Source organism: Falco peregrinus, chromosome 7 (assembly GCF_023634155.1).
Source record: "Falco peregrinus isolate bFalPer1 chromosome 7, bFalPer1.pri, whole genome shotgun sequence".
NCBI lineage: Eukaryota > Metazoa > Chordata > Aves > Falconiformes > Falconidae > Falco > Falco peregrinus.
This window is the reverse complement of record NC_073727.1, coordinates 85558912-85584252: the sequence shown is the minus strand read 5'-3', so window position 1 is coordinate 85584252 and position 25341 is coordinate 85558912. Positions and strand designations below refer to the sequence as shown.

General features: G+C 42.3%; 2 non-coding genes across 2 annotated transcripts; both read left to right on the top strand.

Annotated features, from left to right (window-relative positions):
* The first annotated feature begins 22712 nt into the window (after positions 1-22712).
* LOC114012020 (small nucleolar RNA SNORD50) lies at positions 22713-22779 on the top strand. Its single transcript, XR_003554200.1, has one exon. It is a non-coding gene; the product is annotated as a small nucleolar RNA SNORD50 (small nucleolar RNA).
* A 1774-nt stretch (positions 22780-24553) lies between these two features.
* LOC114012019 (small nucleolar RNA SNORD50) lies at positions 24554-24624 on the top strand. The gene has a single exon (XR_003554199.1). It is a non-coding gene; the product is annotated as a small nucleolar RNA SNORD50 (small nucleolar RNA).
* Positions 24625-25341: the final 717 nt, after the last annotated feature.

The window sequence follows — 25341 nt, the reverse complement described above, 5'->3', positions numbered from 1 at the left end:
CTTTAAACTGAGATAATTAGCACAGTGGACTTTGGGGTTTGTATGTTTATATTTCCCTTTAAAGAGTAATTACTTCTTGGTTTTATTTGTATTTTAAAATTTACAGAAAATTCTGTTTTACAAGTCTAGATTTTCATTTGCTGTGCTGGACACTATAAAGAGCTGTTAAAACCTTTCTGAGTGATCAAGTGAGACTTTGATCCCAACAGCTGAGAGGCCCTTGGGTAAGTTTAAAATACATTTATTCTTGTGTGACTAGAGTGTGCAAAGCACACCAGGCAGACAAGAGCAAGTGGGTAAGGGAAACTTGTGTGAATGGAGCATCAACATTCTACTTCAAAACATGCAAGTGTTGGCAAGCATAACAACTTTAAATCTCATTCCCCTTTTCTGTAGTTCCTCCTAGGGAATTTGCTATTGTAGACAAAAGTAGTCTCTGTTTCCATGAGACAATGTACCTGAAATCCCCCAAAATAGTCTGTAATCGCCCAGTTTCAATGTAATTCTGGTTATAAGGACACATGAGCTTTGGTTTTACTTCATTGAGATCAAGGATTAAATTGAAATTTTTCTTCATACATACTATTTTGGAGAAAGCATCAAACCAAGACCATATTTCTTAAATATGGCCTATAAATGTGTGGCTTATAAATGCATAGTTATTATTATCAAAGCATGTACAAAGAGGTAGCTGAGATTCTGTATTGTTCCGTTAAGAACTTCCTTTTACAAGTGCCGTAAGCCATTTAGCAGTGAGGTGGGAGTGCCCTCTTGTGTTTACAGAAGAATGATCTTAGTGGTCATCCCATACAAAATCAAAAACGGGGGAAATTTATCCACTCCTATATCAAGCATCTCTCTCCCAGACTGGCTGCGGGTCAGGTGTACTTAGGCAAGACTTAGACAAGACTTAGACGATCAGCACTGCAAAACAGGTTGCTTACAAGTTCGAACAAGGTTTCAGCTTCTTGTCTTGTCATGCAGCGTCATACAGCACATTTCTGCTTCACCAGCTCTTCTGCTGCAACCTTCAGAAATTTCTCACCGTGCACAGGCCCACGGCCGCGTCCTACACAGGGTGTGGAGGAACACAGGCAAGAGCCACAGGCTGCCTCTCTGCATGCTTTTCCCTCCCGGTGCCTGCGAGGTGAGTCTTGCCTCGGTTGTAGAAATATGGGTATAAAGTAAAAGCAAGTTACTGCAAATCCTAGTGTGGTCTGTGGTAACTCGAACTGGGGAGATAGGAGGAGAGGGACGTATTGAGCTGGACCCACAGAACTCCCAGAAGGAGAGGACACATGTAATTTCTTAGTCTGCTTCTGCCTACAACCAGTCTGCCGGGCTGGATAAGGTTTTCAAATGCTTGGACATTCCTGGTATAATATGTATTCACTATGCTAGAGCTATCTTGTTTTATCCTTTACTTGCACGTAAAAGACAAACCCAACAATCAAGCTGTCACAAACTCCCACGGCAGACCATGGAAACTACTCTAAGCGTGCCAATAAACTGCAAGATCTTCAAGAGAAATGAAACATATCAATTAACATTTCCTGAAGTAAGATCCACTCCTCTCTCCATATCCACTTACAGAAGACTAAGTGCATGCTTGAGAAGCCCAAGGAGAGAAAGAAAAAGAAAGAAAAATTAAAGAAATGTGATAAAATGGTTGTTTAAATGCTGTGTTGGCCCAATGAACTAGCATAATTTCAAGTAGACTATCTGACATTTAAGAGAGCATAAAGCAGCACTGATGAGCTTTCTTCTTCAATAGTGCTTTAGGAAGTTTCTTTTTTGTTCTTACAAAACAAAGCATCATCATCAAAGAATTTTTTCAGTTCAGGTGACACAACTTACAGTGCACTGTGATAGCCTCTGAAGTCTTCTTTGCTTTTCCATTGTTTTAGAGGAGTAGGGAATTGCTCCACAGCTCCTATTGAATTCAGCAGAAAGGCTGCATCACGCTGAGTCCATGGATCACTGGCATTTGTATCACCTGGCTCTGTAGCCAGTATGTCAATAAAAAGCTGTCGGTGGACTCTCCTACAAGGATGTAACGTTAGGAATTTTCAGATGGGCTGAGCGGGGTGGTCACAGCTAGAAGAGCCCATGTCAGGATCTGCCTGTTAGCTGCATATTCTGTAGCCAAGCAGATCATGTTCCCGGTGCTGACAAGGAGTGGCAGCCTTGTCCCATACTTTCCGTACACAGCATACATGAAGCTGAGGACCAGGAAACAGGATGGCCTTGTCTTATTCTTCTGTTCACTGTTGACCAGGCAGAGAGAACATGCAATTTCTGAAATGCCCAGGTCTTTCCCCCTGTTGCCTGGAGAGCCTGGGTGAGCTTCTTTGAGTTTTGGGGGAATATCCAAGAGAGCACAACCAGGCAAAGCAGGTTAGAGTGTAGGAGGGCTTTCAGCAGGAGGTAGCTTGTCTAAGAACTTTGATCATTAACAGAAGGATGCAGCCCCACCAGCATCAGGAGCTCAGCTACCAGCTTCAGTCAGGAATATCAGGGCAAGGAACACGTGCTTGTATACCTAGTAAGATTTTGTAATGCTGTGAGTTCCCTCCTAGAAAGTCAGAAATACATTAGTTTACCTTCTCTTCAAGTTTACAAGTTTTATTTACACAACTGAAATGGCTGGTTTGTGGTTTTTATGGATATTATCACAGTTATAGGATTAACTATGCTTCTCTTTCTGTTCTTGACAAATACAGCGCCCACCTTCAAAAACTAGGCAGACTTATCTTACATATCCTAGGGCAGAGCATCACAATTGTCTTGCTCTTTAGTAGGGCCAACCATAGTACACAGCTCTGAGCATCAACTGTTCATACAACTTAATTTTATTTAGATATCTCTTCCTTACACCACAAGAGTAAACAACAAACAGTAGAACAGACTTCTTAAATCTTAAAACTGGTTTATTTTAATGGTAGAATTCTTGCATTCAGACATAATTAGATAGGTGCTATACCCGTTTTGGAAGGATTTTCCATATGGATTTTACCTCATATTTATAGCTGCCTATGTATTTGTTGCTATCGGGGGACATCACCCTACTCAACTCTTCCCCAGCCCAGGGTGTAAGCTCCCACCACTTCCCTTCTGTTAAACCTAGCGGGTAGGTGGTCACAGTGTGAGTCAGCTCAGGTGGCTGCTTCACTAGAAAACTAAAGCTGGGGGAGGAGGGACGGGAATTGTTTTCTGTTGCACCAGGTAGTTCCTTGTAGCAGCATGATGATTACTTGTAGTGGTGACAGGGGAGAAGTGAAGAACAAAGTCATCCCTTTCAGCAGCAGCTCGTAAGCTCTACTTAACTGTAAAGTTAAAGCACATCTATAGAAAGTGTTGTTTGATCTCTCCTTGTATGAGAATTGAGCTGCTAAAAGCAAGATACGCTCACAAAACCTGCTAACACACTACCCTGTCCTGGAAATTGTGCTATTTTTAAGAACAAGACAACACAAAACCAAATTTCTATAATAAAAGATTTGAGAAATACCTGTGTCTATGCAAGCTTCATAGAAGGAAAGACTTACAGTCCATTCAAAGTGAAGACTTGATGGAAAATTAAATCTACATCTTTACTATTTTGTAAAAAACATTTTTATGTGTTTTAATACACATAGGATGAGTATAATGATATGTATTCATATTTTATGTTCTTACTTTATTAAACACTCTAAGCAGTTAAAGAAGTTTCCAATAAATCTCTGCTTCCAAGGGAGTACTGTTTTTCTTACACAGAGATCTGTACTTACCATATCCATATTCAATTCCATATACTGGAAAGCAGTTTTACAACTTCTATTTTGTTGTAATAGTTCACATGATACTTGGTTTTAGAAAGAGCAAATTGAGTATGTATTGTTTTTCCTGATTCTGTATGGAGTGCGATCATAGGATATTTCAATTGTAAGCAAGCCTGTGGAAGATGGCAATATTAAAAACAATTTTGGTTACAAAAACCAGATAGCTCAGCAGTCTTGTCTTCTCTAAGAATCAGAGGTAGCCTCTTGTTAAGGCACATGAGGATATATTTCCTATTTAAAAGTGAGTTTGACACTCAATTTGTCACAGCTGTATAAATATGACAGAAAAGCCTTTTTTTTTCTTATGCTTTGTTAATGATTTAAGTGACTGCAAGTGATATTAATTGACAGTTGGGTCCTACAACTATGAGAAGAATATTAAATAGCAGGTTGCTCTTTTCACATCTTTCTACAGGGCTTCCACTGAACAAAGGGTGAGCAAAAGCCAGTATGATAAGCAGCAACTCTACAGCAATTAAATGAAGCGTATTATCTTTCAATAATATGCTGCTTACGCAGAATAACATACAAGGGATTTAAACACTAAAGAAAGATGACGTTTCTAAACACTAACAAAGACTGAAATTTCCCACAAGTATTTTTGGGCATACTGAAGTGCTGCTGTAGTTCAAGATAATGAATGCTTACGTTAAACAATAAAATAGTTACAATTATGTATTCCCAGAGTCAGCACACAGACTTACCTGGGTAAACAGAGGAAAAAAATAACTAATTTAACTTAAAATTATTACTATTAATTAGTTTGGCTGTCTTAATACACCAACTTTATTGCTTCTTTTAAGTAACTAAGTGCAGAGGGTCTGGGATTTTTTCTTAGATAAAACGTAGTTATGCTTCACTATTAATTTTAGCCATATATAAACAAATTAGATTCTGACAGTAAACCAAGTGTGTTTATATAAGCACCAGTTGTACTTTTAGTTACTCTGTCTTTGCAGCAGAAAACCCAAATATCCATCACAGCTGTACTCAACTTCAGAACAGGGAGATACATAAAAATGGAGATGCTCGTTAAAAACAAAACTTAAAGGAACATCTATGCATTAGTTTTCTAGTGAAGCAGCCACCTGAGCTGACTCACACTGTGACCACCTACCCACTAGATTTAACAGAAGGGAAGTGGTGGGAGCTTACACCCTGGGCTGGGGAAGAGTTGAGTAGGGTGATGTCCCCCGACAGCAACAAATACGTAGGCAGCTATAAATCCTTTCAAGTGGCGTGAAGACAAACTGAGAATACTACCTTAAAGGCACAAAATCACCATTCAAGAAAAACTTGGAAAAGGGCAAAAGGAAGCCCACAACAATGCATGCCAGTATAAGTGTTTGGTCGATCAAAACTAATAACATATGCCTTTCCAAACTCATGAGGCACAGTAAGTCTGCTTGGAGGAAATTAGGCCCTGCAATTGTATTAATTTTTTGCTCCTGTGTTCAGTGTTAAAGATCTGGGGAAATTCCTCACATCACACCACACCACACCACTTTTGAGGCATTCATCAGAGAAGTTGCTTCAAAGTTCTTGAAGATGCTGCAGTTAAGTTTTGACAGTATCACGTGATGCCTTACAGGAAACGGGCGAAACTGCTAACTGTGGTGTGTGAGCTCTCACCTGGAATTGCTCTGGTGCTAAAGAAGTGTAAGTAGCCAACAGGATTATAATGTTTTGAAAAGGTTCTAGGGAAATCCAGAAAACTACAGCCACTAAGCCTGACATCTGTACCAGGCAAATAAGTAAAAATAATATAAAAAGCAGAATTAGTGCGCATCTAGATAAATACGATCTGTAGGGTGACAGTCAGAACACTTGGTAAATTCATATCATGCTTCTCATCAGCAAGCATTTGATAACACGATCTAGCGCACTTAAGCCTCTTAGCAAATGATTTTAGGCAAACTAAGCAGACATGGGATAACAGGTAAAAGACAGTAAATAGAGGGTAGAAGTAAATGGTTCATTTTCACAGTGGAAGAAAACTACCACTGAAATCTGCATGACCTGTACTGGTGAACTTACTGAATTGATCTGAAAAAGGTGGTATGCAGAGGGGTAAAAAAAACAGTAGTAATTATTCATTGTTGATGCATAAATAGCTGCAGGAGCTTAAAAACCTGAGTGCCTATAACAGCAACACATGAAATTCCACATAGATCAATATAAAGCACTGCTCACTGAGAAAAGCAAACACAACACAAATGTAAAATTATGGGCTCTGACCTTCATTCATTGCTGAGACATGAGATCCTGCAGCTATGACAGACACTTCTGTGGAAACGTCAGCTCCATGCACAGCAATAGTCAAAAAAGGAAACCAAAGTTCAGGAAGTGCTAGGGAACAAACAAGTAAAAGGAGAACATCATCATACCTGTACCTGCTTCTTGAATACAATGCATACTCTGGGACTCCCATCTCAAAAAAAAACATGAAGTTTGGAGAAGAGCAATGAGAATCAGGTCAAAGGTAGGAACTGATTCCCATATGAGAAATGATTAAATAAATGAGGTTTCTTCATCCTGAAGAAGAGATTGCAGGGGGCTTAATGAGCGGATGACTACAGAGGGACAGATTGCCCACCGCTGCTTCTAAAGCTGTGCAATGAGCGAACAGACAGCAGATACAAAGCAAACTAAAGGAGGTGCATTTTCCTGTAATGCTAATTAAGCTGTGGTACTCATTGCCATTGTTACTGAAGATGCTACAATTTTATAACGGCTCTGAGGAAGACTGGGCAAATTTATGGGTAGCAAATTAATGGAGGATTGTTACATTCACACACGCACTACACCTCCACCAACCCTCTAGGAGGTCTCCAAGTTTTATATTCGCAGAGGCTGGGCAAATACTCAGGAAAGGATCCCTGCGTGCTTGTTCTATCCCTACTCCCCTCCCTAGGTGTTTACTTCTGGCTACAGTTGGAGGCAGGATACTGGGGGGGATGGACTCTGGTCTGACCCTGTAGAGCTGTTCTAATGGGTTTATAATCTCATTTATCATTTTTAAAAAAGCACTTGTCTTTCTGTTACACTAAAGTAACTAAAATTTCAAAGAGACAGAGTTAAGAATAAGTTTAAATAAAGAATTCTGGTCTCTGGAAAACATTAAAACCAGGGCCAAAATCATAAGCTAAATGAAATTGTTTCCCAACTCATGCATTTTATGATGCACAATGTAAAATAATGGCAAAGTCAGCTCAGGATTTTGCAACGAGTACTATCTGTTCTGAGAAGGAAGACATTAAAGCTGCATACAATAGACTTCCTGCCGGGAAGGTGAGAGGGGAGGGAAACTCAGCTTCCCAAAGGATGCACTGGTAACAGCCCCAAACCAAGACACGTGAGTCATCAAAGCTGCAAAGCTGTTGGAGAAAATCCAGGAAGCCAGACTTAAAATAGGAACAGAAGGGAAGCAGGGGGAGACAGAAATAAAGAGAAAGAAATCATTTAAAACAAGAAAAGAGAACTTGGAGAGAGTGGCCTGGAGCTGAAAAGCCCTGGAGGTAGCCACACCACCAGCCTTTCAGGCTGTTGTACGTTTGCGTGGGCCTCAAAAGAGGCAATCCAGTACACCCCCATCACCTCATACCCAGCACTCCCACCAGTGCTTGCTCTGTGGATGAGCATGCGGCTGTGTGGTGAGCTAAATTCAGAAGCGATTCATCTATAAAGCAACACTTTACAGCAGCCAGGTTTACGTTTCAGATCAGCTTTATGCTTTCCCTGGGGAGTAACAGGGTTTGAGGATCAGGTGTTGCTCTACAGCTTGCACCCTCATCCAGACACCTGGGATATAGGTTAAACATGCGGAACCCTGAAGGAGTGAAAGGCAGGCAGCTAAGGTGGCACCTAGCTTTTAAATATAATCTGTAATTGTGATGTATGATTTTATTTTGTTTCGGTTCACATTTTTCAGCCTTGTAATTGTAATTGTTGCCTACCTGCAATTAAGAGGTACTTCACTTGACCCACAAGCTTGGCCAGTGCTAGCAGACTTAGATGATGCTGAGAAAGATGAGGCACGTTTCTTTAGGGATAGAAAGTTTGCATACAATGTGCATTCAAGCGCTGCTAGTAAACCTGTACCCTACAATCTGACAGAGAGATGAATGTTTTCTTCTCCCAAATTACTAAAGCTAGTGTGTGGTAATGTTGCAAGGCACAAGGCTCCCTGAGGTAAGGCGCACCCGTGTTTCTCCTGCAGAGCTCACAATGCAGAGCAGTACACCACAGCCCTGCACAGGCCCTTAGTCATCTCGTTATTTATAGCCTTCTTATTATCAATTGAAAACTAAAATAGTACTCATTCATGCTTTAGGTAATGTACTTTGGGCTTAAATTAAGACTCTCTTTTTTTTTCCCTCACTGAAAGAAATTCCATTCTTCGAGAGAACAAGTAAAAACCCTCCACAGGTGTTGCAGAAAAGATGTAGTTATTTAGCACTTAAGAAAGGAATGGTAAGGAGCTGCCTTCCTTCTTTAGGGCCGATGGAGTTGTGATTAATGGCTGTGATTACTTCCCTTATCTTTAACCCTGATGTCACTATGGAAGAGTGGGTTAACACTTACAGTGCCATGTGGCAACCATCAGTTTGGAGACCTTTTGAATAGGTCACATGGGTAGATAACAATGGTGTAAACTGCTTGCCCGTGCCCAAGTTCAACTGCTGAGCCTGCCTAAAGCACTAGCAACTGTTCCCTGACGGTTATAGTTTTGCACCCGCTCTCCTATGGGAACAGCAGCTCAAACAAGTGTAGATGGGAGGCACTCAGAGGAAAAGGCAGCATGTAGACATTTTTCCTCATGCCTCTACAGCAGAAAAGGTGGTGGGTGGGCCAGCTGCAGCTTGCAGTCTGCCATTTGGGCCACCCTGCTTGCAGGCAGGAGGAAGACTTCAGGCAAGTAAAGTGGGATGTGGAAGAAGAAAAGCAGAGAGAAAATGAGCACCATCTCCCACCATGGGCTGCGGAAGAAAACATGTTTAAAACTTTTCTACTATTTAGTTTTCCTGGTGGTATTAATCTCAATAATTTTAGGAATGAAAGTGCCAGGTATTTTAGCACTTCACAACTCACTTTTCTAGACTTCCCTTATCTGCTCACAACAGTTAGACCCTTCCACCGACAGCCCATCTTGTGGACCATCGTTTTTTGTAGTATTCTTAACAACTTGTCAAAACACCGAACAATTTTTTGAGCTTTTCTTCAGCCTTCCTTGGTTTTTTCCTGATTTCCTCAACTAAGTTGATTATTAAACCTCCCAATAAACAGGCAGACAAAAAAAAAAAAAAAGTTAAGACTATTTATAAACAATTAGTGAGAACGTCCACGAACATTCTGAGAATTTAGGATGTGGTTTTTTATCAGTTTAAACCTCATCTAGGCTGTAGTGCTCCTGCCATCCCCGCCGTAGCCCAGGTACCTGCCCCCACTTCTTCCCCAGCAGCACAGGAGGCCGGTCCAGCCACCTTCTCACTGAGGTGCCACCCTATGACTTTGCGTGGCTAAAGCTGTGCTGGGATTGGGAAGTCCACTCAGGTTCGCTGTGGAACAACATCCTTAGACTTTTTAGAGTGCAAAGCTGCAGAAAGCTTTCATTTCTTTGTGTGTTGGGGGTAACAGGAGATTTTTCAGCCCTGATGACTCTGAACGCTGGACGGGGATACAGCATTGCGTGCTACACCCAAAAAGGGAAAGGGCGTGCATGTGGTTAAAGTTTCAGAAACATCTAATTAGAGACGAAGGAAAGCTGAAACGTTCAGGCATAGCTATAGAAGGTTAACCTGCTGGAGCCCTTGGGAACAGTAGCAGAAGACAGATACAAGAAACCAGTACTCAACGGAAAACATGTTTTTCTTGTAAGTCCGGGAGGCAGAGCTGTATCGGGTTCCTGCCTTCACTTGCTGGCTCTACGTTTTGTGCAAAAGCCCCGTGATCCAAACCGTATAAACAGGCTCAGCAGCCAGACTGCAGTGCTCATTCTTTCCTCCCCCTCAGGGCACACCAGCCCCAGCCAGAGAGGGTAGCCCCCTCCCGTTGGTTCCCCCGTGCTCTGGCCGGCCTGGGGGGCGGGCAGCTGAGCCCGCAGCAGCCTCCCCCGCTCAGCCCCCCTGGGTGGGGAAGGCCCGCAGGCCCAGGCGTGAGAAGCCCGGGGCAAGCTGGCAGCGGCTGCCGACTGCCCCCCAGGGCAGCTGCCGCCACCGCGGGGCCGGGGCCCGGGCCCTGCCCGCCTGGGAGCGGAGGGGGGGCGGGGGGGGGGGGGAAAGGGGACGCTCCCGGTGCCCAGCCCCCCCACCCCCTTCCCCCCGCCCCCCCCCAGCGGGCCGCGGCCAGGCCCTGCGCGCACCCCGCCAACCGCCCCGCCGGCCGCGCGCCCGCCCGCCCCTCCGCGCGTCCCCGCGCGCGCCGGAAGAGGTAGGCACCGCCCCGCGTGGTGTCCTTGGGGTCCCCGCCCCTCGGCTCACGGGGAGAGGGGCGCGGCCAGCCTCGTTCCCACCCCGCGCCGCGCATATAAAGCTGGCGAGCGCCACCTAACCTGCCTTTTCGCTGTGGAGCGACGGCGGCGGAGGGTGAGCTGCGGGTGGCTGGGGCGTGCGCGGCCTCCCGGGCGGGAAGGGGGGGCGCCCGGGCTTCTGCTCTGCGCTGGGAGGCTCGGGCGCCGCGCTGCTGCGTGCGGCGCTTGAGGCTGGAGCTGGCGGGCGCGGCCGGGCGCACGGTGCCCCGCGGCGGTGCGGAGGGTCGAGCTGCGTGTCCCCGCACGCCCGCGGGGAGGGAGGCGGGAGCGCGGCGGGTCGCTGCCGGAGGCGGTGTCCCGTGGGGCTGGGAGTGGGCGGGCGGCGGGTACCGTGTTGTCCCGCAGCGGGCGGCGCCCGGCGGGCCGCTGTGCGGCCTGCGCCATTTTGCTCGCCGGCGGGTCCGTGTCGGGGCTAGTGGGGGAGTGCTGTCGGCCGGCAGCGGGGCTGGGGCGGCCCCCGGCCGGGGCTGTGCGGCCTTTCGCTTCGCTTAGCTGTCGCTTGAATCGGTACCTACAAAGGTGGGTAATGCTGAGGCGGGAAACGGACGGGCGCCCGCAGGCCGCCTTTCGGAGCGCTCGGCCGTCGGCATCGCGGAGGTGGCCTACGGCAGGCGACTTCAAAGATCATAGTCGCTGTGTAAAATCCACATATCGTGCCAAGAAAAAAACACAATCATTGCATGCTTTTTTAATGTGAATCATGAGATTACTTTAGCGCTTTAATTACTGTTCTTCCTTTTTAATGTATTTTTTTACTAGGCAATGAAACAGCAGAATAAAGGGAGGTTTAATTTTAAAAAAGTGAACGCATCTCCCCCAAACTTGTTGTGGCCTTAAGATGCCTTTTTCCCCCTTTGCGACACTGCTGTCATTGAGCTACTTTTGGAAGAATGGGCCATACAGTAAAAAAATATAGCTAGGAGCCTGGGCCCTTATCTGCAACCAAAGATTAAGAAATGATCGCATTCGTGTAGGAAGCTGCCAGGTGCATTCATTCCGTGTTGTGTTAGCTTGTCTAATGATAGCCTCAGTCACATGTTAGATTACAGAAAAATAAAATTATTGAATTTTCACAAGCCATTAGTAACCCGTGGTTACTGGATGTAATAAGCAAGCTTAACTCGAGATTTTTCCATAGCTTGAATTGTTTTTGTGATCTGAAGCAAAATGTAATTACCTTTAATAGATTGCTACATTTATTTGATCTGCATAGTGCAACGTGGGGAACATTATTGGAACTTGTGTATTTGAAGTATTATATATGACAAAACAAATTTTTATGTTTCTTTGGCTGGTTGAGTTGGTAGATTTAAATGCTGTGTGATTAAAACTGAATCCTCTAAACCAGTTGAAACTAGTGCTCATAATTAAAGGACTGAAACCTTGGGATGATGAATTTTCATTAAAAATGGTTTGGACTGAAGTTTAATAGTGGGTACATGCAGTTATTTCTGCAGTGCTTTCAACACGGGATTTCAAGTGGATATAACTCACAACTACATTGTTAAAACTGGCTGCATTTTTTGCTGCAGGCCTCCTGCAAACTTAAGACGTGCATTTAACACACTACTGCTTCTGAGACTTGAGACATTGTTCATGATTGTTGTCATGTGTGTGACTTAGTGGCCTGCTCATAAGAATCTGCTGGTTCAAGAGTTAAGGTTGTTTACTTTTTTTTAGGTATGAAGGAAAGAAAGTTTTCAGTGGTGTCCAATACATTGTACAGAAGCATTAAGGTAATGGCTCTGGAAGTTTTAATTTTGTTGCTCTAGAAGTAATACCACCTTTCTACTGTTGGTAAAGATCATAAATGTTTAATTTCTTACTTGATTTCCGTATTTTTGTCAGAAGTGTGGGATGAGTTAAGTGCCAGAGGGTTATCTTTGTACAGCTGCTGAGTAGGACAAAAAGGAGGAACGGTTACAGTATGTTGCATTTTCATAGTCTCCATCAAACTTATGAGTAATTACTTGATGATTATTTTTTTTGTGCTCTTCACCGAGTTAAGGTCAGCCCTTAGGTCAGTTGTTCTTACTTTCATTTCTTTTGCTATGACATTTGAATAAGCATGAAGACCCACATAATGAATCGCTTGGTTAACTTGTGCTTAAATTATACTGACTTTGGAGATGGTGTGAGTTAGTTGTGATATGTAAGGGCTAAAAGAACAAGAGATTGGTGGACTTTGGTGAGTTGGCAGGGGTTCAGTAGCCTTTGTATGATGTGCTAACATCTGTAGAACGCAGGGAAATACTTAGTTGCTACCTATTTGCGGTCTGGGGCTTTAGCTAAGGGAATGTAGAACCGTCAAGGTATGTCATAAATAACCTTGGACAACAGTAAACAAGCACTGCAAAGGAAGATACAAGTTTTCTTTAGAGAACAGGATGGTGTGTTTCAGAACAATAGGATAAGAAGTTCTTAAGTCAGCAGAAATGAACTGCATGTGCAGGAGACCCTGTGTTGAAAAGAGCTGACGAAGGCTCTGAGCCTTCATCTGAAGACCCTCAGAGAAGACCCTCCAGGTGGCAGCTCATGTGCACAAGGAGGCAGAAAAATATGTAAAACATTTGGGGGGGAAATAGTTTGAGTATGTCTTGGTTTTCCAGGAAATGCTATGTATATGTATTGGATTGTAGCATAAAACCAGTGAGAACTGGAGCTGTGGTGTGCACACTAGGAGGAGCGATCCCCTATGCACCTGGCACCACAAATAAAGAACACCTGCTTAATAATGGCTCTGTTGTTACAGAGTTTTATCTCTGAATCCTGGCCCAGCCGCACCTAGCCTCCTGCCTCAGCAAGGAGTGCTGGAAGGCAAGGGGACTCGGAAAACTCAGGGTTTTTTGTATCAGTTTGGCACCCCAGATGGGATACTCTGTGCTTGGCTGTGGGACCCATTGAGAATGGGATGCCCTGGGTACCCCCACGATTTCCTGGTGTGACTCCTCACCTCAACTGGATCACTGCAGGAGTGAATGACGGACCGTTTGGTGGAAGGTATTCTTTGTACTGGTGTTAGGAATTTGTATGGGACTCCCAATTTGGTTCTGAAGTGTTGGGGATGTCCATGCTGTTTGATAATTGGTTCTCAGAAATTTTTGGTGTGTGGTAGATCTCCTTAAGGCAATTCTTAAACTATTTTTATACCAGTGTAATTATTCTGTGTTTATGATTTTGTATGGGTACTAGCCCTAATTGCATGTCTGTTTTTTATTAACAGTGGGATTAGTCTGTCTTTACTACAGGAGAGACTGCACTGGGAACAGATGAGAATAGAAGTGTGTGGTGATACCTTGTGGAATAATCGCTGTTGTGATGTTGGTTGTTTAAATAAGGGGCTCGTGTTGTATTTGAATTGAGCTAGCTCTGGAATGTAAGGATGGAGCGAGATGTGGTGAAACTGCAAAGCGAGTGTGGAGTTCTGATCCACAGTTCTGTCGTCCTGCTGTTGCCTATCGTGGTGGAGGCAAATGAAGTAATTTCAGAAAATTGTGAAGAACAGATGAATGCCTGGTTTAGGCAAACTGTTGAGAATATGCTTATTGGAAGGAACAGCAAGTGTCTCTGTCCAGATTGTGGTCACTGTAAGCCTGTATTAATTGTAGCATGTACTCAACGTTTTCTGTCGGGAACGTGGGTGATTCACAGAAGGTGGCCAGTGGACTGGGATTGAACAGGAATAATTTTTCATGATTCTGCAAGACAGGGGTGTTGCAGTGTGAGCGTGCTCATACCTGGCATTGGGATAAATAGTGGAAAAGAACTAGTTGGTGTAAGCTTGGGGAACTAAGGACAAATAGATAGGTAGATAGGAACTGGAAATCATTGTGGTCATCTGTATGGGAACTATTTGAACAATGGGGAATCAACCCTGTGGTGGCATCCTTAAGCCCCCTTGGGTGTATCTTGAGGCATTGGAAGGAAATAGATGGGTACCACCTGAAAAGCAGATCTTAAGTACTGTAATGGTGGCCACTGTATAAACTCGATGGCTGAGAGAAGAGGCCACTTGATGGAGCTGTAGAATATAATACTTTGTTACAATTAATGTTCTTTTTAAGAAGAGAAGGCAAATGGGATGAAGTAATGTATGCTAACATGTTCTTTACCTTATGAAACCACCCAGAATGGCAGAGAAATTGCAGATTTAATCTAGCCCCACAGGACCCCCTGATTTTAGCTTTGGAAAAACAGAAGGCAAAGGAAATTAAAGAAATTAAACGACTTGGTGTTGCTCAGCTTGCAGCATTGGACAAAGGTGTATTAGGAATGTAGAGAGGAGGATGAAGGGAGGCTTGAGGACCTTGTAGTCTCCTTTTCAGAAGACGAGCATGAAGATTCAGATGAGGAGAGTGATGGGGGATCTAGGGATATTCAAGGAAGAGGTGACAATTCTTCCCCAATCACAAGCCGTATCTGTAGTAAAGCAGACCAACTCTTCAGGCTCCTCTTTGTGAGGCTATGGGTCCCATGGGAACTGCCCTGATCAAAGTCCCATTTACTACCTCTTAGCTAGGTTCACGGGAAGAGGTAGTAAAAGGATAACTGGGATGACCCACAGGCTGTAGTTAAAAAATACGATTTGATAATCAGAAAGTTAGACCCAGACTGGGGGGACTTGGATGTAATGTTAAGTGTGCCGACAGAAACGCAGACAATTGGCCATCCAGGTAGCACAGGCCCAGGTGCAGTCCCTTGTCAATGCGGACACCCTGAAAGGTGGGGTGGATGTGCATTTTTCCCTTGGTCAGGCCAAATTGGGACCCAACCTCAGTGCAGAGTATAAGCTACTGAAGAGATACCAGGGATTGGTTTGATATGGATTGGATAATGTGGTTCCTAAATCAGTAAATTATGTACCCCTCTGAGGTAAAACAAAAGCTGAAAGAAACACCCAGTGAAGTCTTGAACTGACTTAGGACAGCAATGAGAAAATATGCCACTATGGATCCTTCATCTGATGAGGGGAAATGGCAGTTAGTGTCACTATTTTTGGGACAGCCTACCCCTGATACCTGAAAGAAACTTCAGAAAATGAAAGAACCAGATGTCAGGAATTTAGATTGCTTGAGGGAGCCTGGAGGGTATTTTGGAACTGGGATGAGGTAGAACATAAAAAGACAGGGGCTACTATAGCTGCAGTAATGCAGCAAGGGAACAACCCACCTGTGAAAAGAAACAATCAGCAAAATTTGTCCAGGGATGCGCTTAGGAACAATGTGCCTACTGTAAGGAACTGGGCCATTGGAAAAGAGACTGTCTGAAACTGGGTAAGTAGGGAATTTAAGGCTCATAGCTGAAGTTGGTACTGGATAACGGGAACCTGAGGAATCTACCCTAGTGGATCCACTGGTTAAAATAAAGCTGGGGCATAGAACAAGGAAGTGGAGTTTTTAGCTCATGCTAGTGCTTCATATTCTGTGTTGAATCAAATGTTAGAACCCGAGGGAAATAATGCTGTCAACATTGTGGGAGCAACTGGTCAGGTTGAAAAGGCTCATTTTCTAAAACCATTACAATATAAATTTGGAAAGCAAGTGGGAGTACATGAATTGTATTTGCCTAACTCCCAAAAATCAGTATTGGGCTGACATTTGTTGGGGCAGTTAGATGCTGAAATGAAGTTTTCATAATGGGCAAATAATATTTAAAGTAAAAGAAGAAAGATTGGCCAAAATCATGAGCTGAGTGTTAATAACTAATGTAAAACAAATAGAAGTCCACACTCAAATGATGGATCATGTATTTCTAGGAGTTGAGCCTTTGGGGTACCAGGAAGGTCCAAACAAGCAAAACCCATTGAGGTGAGGTTTAAACCTGGTGCAACTGCAGTGTGTGTAAAAAAAAAAAATACCCCTTGAAATTGGAAGATAGATGAGGAGTAAGAGAAATCTTAATTGGTATGTACCAGTCCTGCCCATCAAGAAACCCAATGGGAAAGAGTATAGACTGGTGCAGGATTGGAGAACAATAAATCAAATTGAGGAAGTTTGACACCCAGTGGTGGCAAATACTCTATTGACAATGGTAAAAATGATTTCAGTGTTTGATCTCAAAGATGCCTCCTTCTGCCTCCTGTCAGCCGAGAGCAGTCAAAAGCTGTTTGCTTTCAAATAGGAAAACCTGAGTTTGGGAAGAAAGACCCAGTTAACCTGGACAGTGTTACCCCAAGGCTTTAAAAATAACTATTTCTGGAAATCAATTAGCCAAAGAATTAGAAGAATGGAGTCCTCCCTCTGAAAACAGAACTTTATTACAATGTGGATCATATCTTAATTGATACCCCTACTAAAGAAGATTGTTGCCAATGGACAGTAAGCCTACTTAATTTCCTGGGATTAAGCAGATACAGAGTATCCCAGCAAAAGGCCCAAATAATGCAGACTTGCCTCACTTATCTGGGATATGAGGTATCTGAAGGACAATGACAATTGGGAACAGAACAGAAAGAAGCTATTTGTCAAACAAGCCCACCACAGTAAAGCAGCTACAAACGTTTTTGGATATGCCTGGGTGGTGCCCTTTGTGAATATGTAATTATGGACTGTTGGTTAAGCCATTATATCAGATATTAAAAGGAAACACAACGAGTAGAATGAACTAAAGAATCCAGAAAACCTTTTCAGCAATTGGGGCAGGAGTTAGAGGGCCTTTGTGTTGGGCCTCCCAGATGTAAACAAGCTGTTTCTTTTGTTCTATGAAGAGCAAGGAGTAACTCTGGGAGTTCTGACCCAGGGGATGGGACCATACAAATGGGCAGTTGCATACTTCTCCAAACAGTTGGATGAAGTAGTTAAAGGATGGCCGGGCTGCCTGAGGGCAGTAGCAGTGGTAATCCTCAACGTACAGGAAGCCCAAAAGTTTACATCGGGGCAAAGAACGACTGTATTCGTGTCCCATGCAGTAACAGCTGTTTTAAAACAAAAGGGTAACCATTGGCTATTTTTTTGAAATACTGAGCCATTCTGGTAGAGCTTGATGATGTCACCATAATAACCACTAACCTTGTCAATTCAGCTTCTTTCCTCACTGGCGATGTGGCTGGACCCCGTAGAGCATGACTGTCTACAGACAATAGATGAGGTATATTCCAGTGGCCCGGATCTAAAGGATCAACGTATCAAGGATGCTGAGGACTGATGGAAGCAGTTATATGCAGCAGGGACAACAAAAAGCCAGATACGCACTAACTACCTACCAGAAGGTAATTGAAGCTTGCCCATTACCTGCTGGAACATCAGCCCAGAAGGCAGAACTGATAGCATTAATAAGGGCCTTAACACTGACCAAGGGTAAAAGGATTAACGTATGGACAGACTTGAAGTATGTCTTCAGAATAGTGCATGCTCATGGAGCTATCTGGAAGGAACAAGGGCTCTTATTGGTCCAAAGGAAAAGAATAAAATATACTACTAAAGTTACTGGAAGAGTGAATGGACCAGAGGAGGTGGCTATCATCCACTGTAGGAGCCATCAAAAGGGCAGCACTGTTCAGGAAATGGGGAGACAACTTTGTGGACCAAATGGCGAAATGGGCAGCAGAACAGGTGGTAACAAATGCCAATGATCCATGAAGGTAAGATAAAAAAACTTGTGCGTGAAATAACACCAGACTACTCTAAGGAAAATCACAAAGTGATACAAGACTTAGATGGGAGTAGGAAGGAGGGGTGGTTCTGCACTCCTGATGGAAAGATTATAATACCCAAGCGGTCAGCTTGGATAATTATTAAAAAAGAGCACAAAGTCAACCCACTGGGGAGTTGTGGTTACTTTGTGTTTAACATGTGGTTACCCAGATTTAAAATATCTATAAATATTTGACTGAAAAGCTGGTGTGCTGAAATTTGTACATTGAAGTAAGCCACATCACCAAATGATGTGACTTACGTTTAAAGAATAATCCGAACACTGCTGTAAAGGTCTGGTTGGGAAATACAGTAAAGGGAAATTTGCCAGGTCAGCACTGGCAGATGGACTTTTCAGAATTCCCAGGGAAAAGGGGGGTATTGTTACTGATTGGTACTCACAGGCACTGTTTCTGAATGGCCTGAGGCCTTCCCATGTAGAACTAAACCAGGCTTGAGAATTTACAAAGAAGCTACTGAATGAGATAATCCTGTGATTTGGGGTCCCAGATGTAATCTCATCAGATAGAGGACTCCACTTCTGTGCCACAGTAGTGCAGCAGGTGAGCAAGGCCTTAGGCATAGATTGGCAGTTACATACTCCCTATCAACCATAGGTAAGGTAGAAAAAATGAATTGTTCAGTTAAGCAACAGCTAGCAAAAATTTGTCAAGAAGCAAACCTCTATTGGTATCAGGCCCTCCCAACTGCTGTGCTCAGGGTTTGAACTAAGCCTTGGGTGAAAGAAGTGTTGAGCCCTTTTGAAATTTTGTATGGAAGACTGTCGCGATGGAGGGAAGACAGTCACTCAATATGAGTGATCAGCAGACTTCATTTATTGTGCCTTACAGTCACCTTTTATGCCTTGTTATAATTAGCTCATACAATTACAAAAGTTAAGCTCATTATTGGTTAGTTGCCTAAATACCAAGCCCGCCCCTAGTTTCTCTTCTGTAGTTATCTGTTCCCACCTGTAACATTCTTTTCCCACCGCGATCTTCCTGTTATTGTGTAACAAGAACAGCCAAGGATAGTGTATTTTTGCTTTACTTCAGATAAGCTGAGAGCGATGTGCATTTTTGTCCAGCCAGCTGGACTATGTCTATGTGACCCTTTTCAGCTAGCCAGTTACCCACAGAAGACCTTAGCAGTTTTTAATTCTGGGAGATTTAAAACAGTGGAGATGGCATTGTAGGCCAGTATGTCCAGGCCTTGGGAAAATAGTTGCAGAATATAAATAAAACTGGCAAGTGGCTCAGGGTAGGGAGCTTGATTGGCCTATTCATTTGTTTAACTTGGAAATTGGATTTATGTTAAGAACTTTGCAGGAGATCCACTGGAAGAAGAGTGGAAAGGACCATTCCAGATTTTGCTTGTGGATCCGCTACTTTTGAGTGAAGAGGGCCCCTGAGCAGAAATGGATATTGAGACTGTCAGAAACTTGTGGTTACGATTGCAGCATTAAGTTTACCAGTGTTCATTGGAGCATGGTATACATTTATAATACAAGAAAATCTGTATTATAAAGAGACTCGAACAGTGGTTAATGGCACTAATCTAAGAGACTGTTGAGTATGTCCAGCTCTTTCCAGGGGTACTATGAGGACTTCTTTCTTTGGTGTTGCAGCAACTCACTGGAACATTGATAATGAAACTTGGCGAGAGTTTTGGAAAAGGCCTGGTGGGGGCTATTAAGAATATGATAACAAGTTATCCAGTAGGCCCCAGATTTGATTTGCAATTGTTGAATAATACCCAGGTGATAATGAGTGTGCATGGAAATCCAGTTCTAACAACTGTCAATGTAGGCTGTCAGTTTGCCGGAACTGTGGGAATTGCTCTTGCCATGTTGGGTGGAATGATTATTGGATAAACAAAGTGTAGGTATAGGATCGTGGAATTTAACCGGGGAGAATGTAACTTACAAATTTTTGTAGTAGAACACAGTTAGAAACATACTTACCTGTAGGCTATGATGGTAAAAGGAACAATAGGATCTATGGGTGGAAACGCATAGGTTTCTTTTCTGGGAGCCAACCTCACTGCCACTGATGGCCCATGTAAGTTACCCCACAGATACTGGTGGTTATGTGGGGATGGATTTGCATGTAAACAATTAACCCTCAGGATGGAAGGGAACATGCACTGTAGGGTATTTAATGCCCCAAACTACTGTTTATAACTGCTGTCATGCTCCTCAAGGGATATAGTGCACTCCATTGAAAAGAACTTAAAAGAGATCTGTCAACCCTTTAGTGGAAAGGGGGTTGGGCCTCCATCGCTTCATGTGTTGGCTCATGCCCACGCTGGGAGTCTGTGAACTCTGAAAGAGCAGTAGTAAACATCTCTGCTACCCTAGAGCAAATAAATAGTCCAACAGTAGATGCAATACGCAACCTGCAGATAGAAGTATTCTTCTATCTAATCAAGCAGTATTACAGAATTGACATGGCTCTTGACACACTATTAGCGAAGGATGGTGGAGTTTGTACAGTAATTCACACTAGCTGCTGTGCATATGTAAATAGAGATGCAGAAGTTGAGACTGATTTGGAAGTAATTTGGAAGAAATGATTATTACACAGTTTCCTTAATGACACCTCTTTTGGGTTCCAGGAAGTTTGGGAAAAGCTTATATTCTGGTTGCAAAATTTAAAATGGCTTAAGCAATTACTTAGTTATCAGACTCCTTTAATGACTGTATAATATGTGTATTAAGCAGCTGTATAAATAATAGCCTGTTGTATTAAATCAGAAGAGGGTTACTAACATAAAATGATGAATTGGTATAAATGAAAGAACTCTTAGTATTTAGAAAAGAGGGAATTGATATGTAAGGGCTAAAAGATCAAGAGATTGGTCGACTTTGGTGAGTTGGCAGGGGTTCACTAGCCTTTGTATGATGTGCTAACATCTGTAGAACGTAGGGAAATTCTTAGTTGCTACCTATTTGTGGTCTGGGGGTTTAGCTAAGGGGATGTAGAACCGTCAAGGTATGTCATAAATAACCTTGGACAACAGTAAACAAGCACTGCAAAGGAAGATACAAGTTTTCTTTAGAGAACAGGATGGTGTGTTTCAGAACAGTAGGATAAGAAGTTCTTAAGTCAGCAGAAATGAACTGCATGTGCAGGAGACCCTGTGTTGAAAGTTAATGCTGACGAAGGCTCTGAGCCTTCATCTGAAGACCCTCCAGGTGGCAGCTCATGTGCACAAGGAGGCAGAAAAATATGTAAAACATTTGGGGGGGAAATAGTTTGAGTATGTCTTGGTTTTCCAGGAAATGCTATGTATATGTATTGGATTGTAGCATAAAACCAGTGAGAACTGGAGCTGTGGTGTGCACACTAGGAGGAGCGATCCCCTATGCACCTGGCACCACAAATAAAGAACACCTGCTTAATAACGGCTCTGTTGTTACAGAGTTTTATCTCTGAATCCTGGCCCAGCCGCACCTAGCCTCCTGCCTCAGCAAGGAGTGCTGGAAGGCAAGGGGACTCGGAAAACTCAGGGTTTTATCAGCTGTCTGTCCTTGGGTGTGAATTGTATGTAAAGTCACATTAACTCCATGACCACCCATATTGAATGTAATTATTAATGATCCAGAAAACTATGGACAGGCAGGCATTGTGAATAGATGCATGGCTACTCATATAAGTATTTTTGAAATATGAGCTTGAATGTCTGTCTTCAGGCACCACAACAGTTGCAAAAGGGTCCAAAACCAATTTAGGATAAATACTTTTTTCTAGTGCATACAATACTTCAACTTGTCAGGTGCTGGAGACTGTTCTAGACCACTATTGAATTAATGTATGAAAAAGTGAATGTTTAGTACTTGGTGATTATGTTTCTGACAATAGTGACATGAGAGATGATGCTATACCACAGCTAGAGACATTTTCTGCTTTAAAGATAATTTTTATTTAATTTCAATTTTAGCCCTTCATGGAAGCACCGTCAGAAGTAGAAGAATGCTTAGTACACACAGTTGGATTTTCCTGAAAGCTATGTATGTTTTGAATAATCAGTAGTGATAATTTAATATGATAAATGGATTAGCAAAATACGCGTGTGATCAAACTAGTAGATCTGTCAGCTTTAAAACTGAGGTGTCATGGTGTTTCAGGCATGTAGTCTGGCAATGATTACCTCAAGATGGCTTTTAATTATGGTTTTGCACTTTATTGGGAGCTTAGTGTAAGAAAGCATTTGGGTGAAGAAACCAAAGGAGTCGTCTAGAGACTTGTTAACATAAACAGTCAGATGTAGTTCCAATTCTTTACTTAAAATGCGTATTTATTTTTTAAAGGGTATAGTTGATATTCTTACCTTTTGGGAATGCTAAGAAATAACTTCAGGATCTGTATTCAATTTAATGTGACTTAAATGCTTACAGCCAGTGGTTGGGAGGAAGGGGGATTCACAAGAGTAAAACTTGGTTATACCTAATAGTTTGTCCTATGTCATGCATGAACGTGTTGTAACTGATTCTTTTACTCAAATTTCTAGAATGGCATGAACAATTTCTAATGTCAGGCTTCCTGATGAAAGATTTCCTGGCAACTGTAGTACAACAGATACAGGTAATAACTTATTAAGCAGCTGAAATTAATTGTAATGTATTCCCTTTTCAGGGCATCTGCATGTGAAATACATAAAGTTTGTTTAGTAGCATACATGAACGTATGAATTGTGTTACAGTTCCCAGTCACTGATATTTAAGTGGTGAATCATGATGAAACTGCCAAACCTGATATGTTGATGAGAAACTTCATACGGATCTGGCTACTGAGATGAAACCACTTAAATAATTCTTTCAATAGTCACTTAACTTTTCGGTCATTATTCCAGTTGATGTTAACTTTGCTGTCGCCGTGTACAAGCTAGGATGCCAGCAGGCTCCAGCTTGTGAATAAGGATGTTGGTGCATTATTCAAACTCACATCAGGTCCATGTTGACATGGATACATGCTGTTGCAAAAGCTGGCATCTTTACAGAGCAGAGAAGGAAGTGTTAAAGCCCTATAATTTGAGGCATCCTGCCTTACAGTGGGGAAATAACAAATGTTAGCCAGGTATTAAAAGTGCCCTAGTAAGTAAGTGAAAATGCTGTGTAGCAGTGCTACCTATACAATGCTGTATTGTTCAGACGGGCAATATTACAAGTAGGAAGTGGTATGATTTACATGGCTGATCTAGGGAAAAGTTGAAAGTAGCAAACCTTGTTAGTGTAACTAACCAGTATATTTTATGTCTTTGCAGAGATGCTTGAATGCTGCTGCTCAGTTGAAGGTATGAATTCCAATAAATGTTATGGTTGATTTAAAAGCTTGATGTGGGAGTAATGCTTAAAACCATTGTTATGTCTGAACAGTGAAGAACCTATCCCAAACCTGATGGATAGATTTGATTTCTAAGGTTATACTACTCAACACCAGACCAAGTGAAGTGTCTGATAGGCTTCATAGTCTGTGCATACCTTTAAACTCAGCAAAACTGGTTTGAATAACTAGTGGTAATTTTTAAATGACTGCTTAGGAAAATGCATTATTGTCCACCCCACTTATAAGCAGGAGGTGACATGTAAACTGTTGTATTACAGATTGCATACTTGAAGTGGAGTGGGATTTGCGTGTATCCGCATTATGGAAAACAAGGTGAAACATTTAATGATCCATCTTGGCCTTTTTTGGAACTTTCTGTTCTAGTTCAGAGGTAGCTTAAAGTTTCCTGTTGCTTGCAGGAGAGTTGTACATAGAAGAATGTGGTCTGGATACACTTTTTTTATTTAATACTTGCTTGTTGGTGGATTTCAGCTTCTGGAGTTTTTAAAATTTTAATAGAAGCTGAGAACCAGGTATTAGTTTTCAGAAATTGAACTCTTTGATTCTGATATGAGAGGGGGAATTATACTTGTTAGTTGCCTGTCATAGTTGATAGCAAAGTTGAGCAATAGGTGGGTAAAAGAGGCAAAATAAATCTTACTGTGGCATGACTACACCTCTTGAGTTTCACAGAACTTGTTGGGTAGTGGTAACTAATTCAGCACGTTTAATATTTCAGTTTGGTCTGTATGAGAGTAAATAAATGGCAAGTTGTCTTTTGAGTAATGGTATAAAATTTTTCTGAACTAATAAACATCTCTCTTTGAATAGGAAAATGGTCAAAAGTGCAGGAACAAATGCTTTTAACTTATTCAGGTATGTAATTGAAAAGCTTCTAAACATTTTTCTCATTTTAAGTCTTAAATTAAATTTGTGCTTACAGTTTAGGCAATTTTTTGTATTATGACAGTGGTTGATAGACTTAACAGATTCATATGGTATGGTAAGTTGGTATAGTTAATTCTGTACGTAGCTGGAATTTAAGAACACTTGTTCCTAAGGTACAATGTGTGCTGATAGCTGTGCCTAACCTTGGTTAGCTTTCAAACCTACATGCAAAAACAAGTATACTTTATTACTGAAATATGTCAAAGGACTAGAGAATGTTTAATTTTTGTATAGAAATCAAACTGTAGAAAACCAGTACACTTCCTATTAAAATTGTTTTCTGTAGTGCTTTTGTCTCATCTGTGATGATCATATCCCGAACCTGAATTCCTTGCTGAAAAACCTGATACGGATCCGGAATCTGAGATGAGATCAAAAGACTTTATTAATACTTTTCAGAAAGTTTAAATAATGATGTCTGTGGGGTATTAGGTTTCTTAGAGAAATGGTAACACCTTATTGTAAACCAAGTGTTGTGTGCTTCCTCACAAATAGAAATTTCTCCCTGGAATGAACCATTTTACTTAGACCTTGTTCTCTTTTTTTTTTTTCCCAGTGATAAGTTGGAACACTTTGTCAGTGCTTCCTGACAAATGTGGATGATCTGTAACTGGAAGGAAGCATAACACCTGAAGTGTTACTGTGGCTTGGAGTGGGATGCCATGCTTTCAAAAGCCTGCTGAAACAGCTGCTATGATTTTGTTTAGTGGATAGTGTTCTCAGAAACTGTATGTGAACGAAAATCATTGTTTCTGCATATTTAAAAGTGTTTTTTCCCAAAACGGTGACCTGCCCTCTGCAGGAAGGATAGCAGTGATATTGGGGAAATGAGTGTTGAGCTTTGATACATGGAAGACCCCCTGAGAGTATTGGCCCTTCTGAAATATTAGGGTATACAGACTTGCTGAGAATTGAAGATCTTTAATAAAACAGTGGAACTCACAGAGAGGCCCAGTAAAGAATGGGAGAAAGCAAAATGGGTACCCACTCAAACCAATGAGTCTGCTTTTTGAGGGTGGTATAATCCAGGAGATAGGAGGCAGTAAGTGAGGTGATGGTGGTACAGAAGCATTAACAGAAAAGGC